Source organism: Bubalus kerabau, chromosome 5 (genome assembly GCF_029407905.1).
Source record: "Bubalus kerabau isolate K-KA32 ecotype Philippines breed swamp buffalo chromosome 5, PCC_UOA_SB_1v2, whole genome shotgun sequence".
Taxonomy (NCBI): Eukaryota; Metazoa; Chordata; class Mammalia; order Artiodactyla; family Bovidae; genus Bubalus; species Bubalus kerabau.
The window spans coordinates 120,300,469-120,305,430 of record NC_073628.1 but is presented as its reverse complement, the minus strand read 5'-3'; the positions used below and the strand labels follow the sequence as shown (position 1 = coordinate 120,305,430).

The 4,962-nt window shown below is 38.3% G+C and overlaps 1 long non-coding RNA gene across 1 annotated transcript; it reads right to left on the bottom strand.

Annotated features, from left to right (window-relative positions):
* Window positions 1-3,353: 3,353 nt before the first annotated feature.
* On the bottom strand, window positions 3,354-4,620 carry LOC129654062 (uncharacterized). Its single transcript, XR_008715367.1, has 3 exons — window positions 4,426-4,620; window positions 3,580-3,723; window positions 3,354-3,488 (listed from the first exon to the last, which is right to left on the bottom strand). It is a non-coding gene; the product is annotated as an uncharacterized LOC129654062 (long non-coding RNA).
* Between the last annotated feature and the right edge of the window lie 342 nt (window positions 4,621-4,962).

The window sequence follows — 4,962 nt, the reverse complement described above, 5'->3', positions numbered from 1 at the left end:
AATGCAGGGAGAGCTCAGCTGGGCAATTCTACTACACCATATGGAGTCATGTGGGGTCATTCAATAGTACTCGAGCAGGGGTTGTCTGGTCTGGAGGGTCTAAGGCATTTTCACTCTCATCTTGGTGTTTTCTGGAAAATGGCAGGAAGCTGGGCTCTGTTGGATTCCTCTTCTGCTCTCTGAAGTCTCAGGGCTTCTTCCTGTGGTCTCTCAAGCAGTGTACTTAAGCCTCTTGTATGGCATCCCAGGACTCCAAGACACCAATGGAGAAGTTGCCAGCCTCTCAAAGAATATCCCAGAACTGGAGTAATGCCATTTCTGCTTTACTATATTGGTCAAGGTGCTCACAGGCCAGCCCAAAACCACAGATGGAAGGGGAATTAGACTCCACCTCCTAGTGGGAGGAGCGCCAAGGAATTTTAACCCACACAATAGGGGACAGTTATTTGTGCTGTTACAGTACCCAAATAGCACTGATGGGCAGTACTTTCTATTGGTGAGAACACAGACTCTACAGTTGAACTGCCTGGGTTCAAATCCAAGCCTTACGATTTCAGCTATGTGACTTTAGAAGTTTAAAAAAATCAGATTTATTGAGATATAATTCATATGCAGTGACATGTATTCACTTTAAGTGTGAATTTCTATACATTTTGTCAAATTTATATACCTGTATAAACTACCAATACTATCAAGATAAAGAGCATTTCCATCACCCTAAAATGCTTCCTTGTACTACTTTTCAGCTAACCTGAAACCTCTAATCCAAGCAATCCCTGACCTACTTTCTATCAGTATAGATTAGATTTGTCTCTTCTAGAGATTTATGTAAATGGAATCATATAGTATGTACTCTTGTATCTAACTTCTTTCACTTGGCATGGTTTTGAGAGTCATGCATTTTTTTTTCCGCACATTTCGCTATTCCTTTTCATTTTCCAGATGTATTCCTTTATATAGATATACCAGAATTTGTTCATTCATCTATTGATGGACTTATGAGTTATTTCCAATTTAGGCTATTGTGAAAAAACCTGCTAGGAACTTTTGTGTATAAGTATTTGTGTAGACATATGTTTTTACTTCTCTTCAGCAAATTCCTGTGAGTGGGAATGCTGGGTGTCACTAAATATAGGCTTACCTTAAATTGTGACAATGTTTTCATAGTGATTTTTATCATACTGCACCCTATACCAATATGAGAGTAGCAGTTGCTCAATAACCTTATCAACACTTAATATTGTCTTTAACCATCCAAACGCATACGTATGTGAGTACTGCATTATTATTTTAATGTGCATTTCCCTATGAGCAGTGATGCTGAGGAGCTTTTTATATGCCACTAACACTTTAATCTTTTGTAAAGAGTCTATTTAAGTTTTTGGGACATGTTTTTTAATTCTTTACATGCTTCAGTCTGCTCATCAGAAAAATAATTGAAAAAAAAAGAAAATGGGATAATTATACATACCACATGGCATCTTTATGAGGATTAAATAAACTAATATATGTAAAAGCAGCTAAACAAATCCTGGAATGTAGTATATTAATTTATTACTGTAACTATAACAAATTATCAGAAACTTAAACATATAAACAATGAAATTTATTATCTTACAGTTCTGTAGGACAAATATTTGACACAGGTCTCACTGGGTTAAAACTAAATTGCTGTTGAGGCTGTGTTCTTTTCTGGAGACTCTGGGTAGAGGGTATTTTTCTAGCTTTTAAAGGACATTCACATTTCTTGGCTTGTGGGCCCTCTTCCTCTGTCTTCAAAGCCAAAACAATGATCTCTCTGTGACTTTCTTTTGCTGTCAGGTCTGTCTTTGACACTCTCCTCTTTTGTATCCTCCTCTTCCACTTTTAAGGAATCCTGTGATTACATTGGGCCCACCCAAATAACGGGAAATAATCTTCCTAGATGATTATATGATTATCAAACTTAATTCCATCTGCAATCTTAATTCTTCTCCATGTATCATAACATATTCACACCTTCCAGGGATTAGGACATGAGCATCTTTGAAAGCTGTTATTCTGCCTACCGCACATAGAAAATTAGCCTTTCTTTGTATTATTATTACTAAGACTTGAGTTAAAGAGTTAAAGACTTGCAGAGTTAAAAGGCTTGCATTCAAATCCTGGTTCATCACAGTCATGTGGTATTGGGCAAGTTAATTTCCTTTTTGAATTTCCATTTGTTTAGCTACAGAATTACTGACAATCACATGACCCACCTTTACAGAATTTTTGTGAGGAATGCACAAGACAGGTAAGTAAAAGTGCTATATATCCCACCTGAAGCAAACACACCTGATTTCCAGATAAAAGGGTGAATTAAATGTATAAAGTTATCTTACCTTGCTAGAGAAACTCCACTAAAGTAAAAGAATAAAAATGTGAGCAAAAAAAAAAAAAAGCCAGCAAATTGCTGGTAGATAGAGGATAAAGGAAACAGTGAAGTGATGACTAAGTTCTAGCAGAGGGAATGTCACTGAGAAAGACACTCTGTTGCCTGGCAGACCTCCGGGAAGGGGAAGGCTGAGAGGCACCAGGGGCTGGGGAAGGTGGGGACAGAGCCCTAGGCTGGAATTAGGGACTGGGGGAAAGCCTGTTAAACTCCTGGCCCTGCTCTCACCTGGGAGCAGCCAGATGGCTACAGGAGGCCAGCAGTTCATTATTTGGAGAAACTGAACCAAAAAAGGTGCACAGTGGAGGGCAAAGGAAATAATTCATGGTGGAATTCTGCAGGTTTAGCAAGTAGATACATTACCCCACTCCTTCCACATACAGGGATAGAAAGCAGGTTGGAACTGAAAGAATTTTTCCCAGCAGAAACCAAGTGTTCCCAGAGAAAAGACTTTAACAGATGAGCTTCCCTAATAAAAGTTTCACGTGGCCTTCTACTCTGCCATGATATCAACTGCCAGCTGACTTCTTAGTGCCTCACTCCTAAACATGATGAGTCAGTTCAGGATCACAGACATTTGAAGAAAGTCTTCAATATAAAGGACAGAGAAGAAATCAAATAAATATGAAGGAAAAAAAGAACTTGAATGAAAATGGCAAAGCAGGGGGCAGAATAGAATATAAAATAGTTATAGTGTACATTCTCAGAGAGAGAAGAAAGATATTGCATTGATTAGGAAGAACACTGTAGTGTAAAAACACAAAATCAGAGAATAAGAAAGAGCTCTTGGATATTAAATATACAATTACTGAAAACAGAGCTAAATACTCATCCACTATAGTTGGAAGTCAATAGACAATATCAAAATGTATAGATCAATAGGTGCAGTGTTTTCCAAATAAAGCATGTTATTTGGAAATGTGTAGCAAATATCCAAATAATTAGTTACCCCCAAACCAAATAGTTTTAACTGGGAGGCTCTGGACTGAAGAACTAGAAGTTAGAAATCAGTGGGGCAAGGTTCCAGAAGCTTATTCCACTTTGATTTAAATTTTATTTAGTTCCCTTTGTCTCTCTGTGAAAAAAAATATTGTAGTAAAATATATGTAGGATAAAACTTATCATTAAAGACATTCAGTTTGTTCACAAGGTTGTGTAACCCTCACCACTATTTCAGTCTCTGAATATTTTCTTTGATCCAAAGGAAATCTTCTGTCTATTAAAAAGTCACCCCATCTCCTCTCCTTCCATTGCCTGGCAACCATCGATCTGCTTTCTGTCTTCATGAATTTGTTGATTCTGGATATTTCCTATAAATGGAATCGAATAATATATGGCCTTTGGAAAGTGTCTTCTTTCATTTAGCATGTTTTTAAGGTCCACCCACCCTGTGGCAAGTCCTGGTACTTCACTTCGTCCTGTGACTGAATAATATTCCATTGGTGAATAGACCATATTTTGTTTTTCCACTCATCAGTTGATGAACATTTGACTTGTTTCTACCTTTTAGCTGTTGTGAAAAGCCCTGCTATAAACATCTGTGTGAAGTTTTTGTTGACTACCTGTTTTCAGTTGTTTGGGGTGTGTACCCAGAAGTACAATTCCTGAGTCATGGGCAATTCCATTTTTAACAATGCAAACCCACCAAACTGTTTTCCACAGTGGTTACACCATTTTATATTTCAACCAGCAGTGTGCAAATGTTCCAATGTCTCCACATTCTCATCCACATTTGTCCATTTGTCTTTTGATGAAACTAAAAATTTACGGAGCTCTCAGTAGAACTAAAAACGATGTATAGATAGCACTGTCATAGATCAACAGTATTAAAATAAAACCACAGGTGATATCGTTAATAACAGACACAAGGATTAGAGAAAAGTTTGGGGGGATTGTTAGAGCCTTATCAGGTATATTCATTTCCTTGCTGCTGTAACAAACTACTACAAACTTAAAGGCTTCACCCAACAGAAAATTGTTCTCTGGAGGTCAGAGTACAAAATGGGTCCTACCCTGCTAAAATCAGGATGTTGATAAGGCTATGTTCCACTCTGGAGGCTCTGGGGAGAATCTGCTTTCTTGTCTTTACTTCCTTCTCTCCTTCAGCTTCTAGAGATTGTCAGCATTCCTAGACTCTTTTCCGTATTCAAAGCTAGCAGGGTAGCATTTTCCCCTCCTCTCTGACCCTCTCCATTTTTACATCTCCTTCCTCTGACTGATCCTCCAGCTTCTCTCTTATAAGGACGCTGTGATTACACTGGGCTCCCGTGGGTCATCCAAGATCATTTCCCCATCCCCAAATGCTAAACTTAATCCCAGCTGCAAAACCCTTTTGGCATGTAAATTAAGGTGTTCACAGGTTCTGGGGGTTGGGATGTGGATGTTTTTAGAAGGCTATTATTCAGCCTGTCACACCAGGGTAACCATTGTAAACGAAAGTCTCATATGGAGAAGCAGTCAGAAAGGGCCTTGTCAAGTAGAAAGTGGGAAAGTGATCTGGAGAATTTCTAAACCTCCCAAGCTTAGTTGTCTAAGCTAAGTTTAGTTTG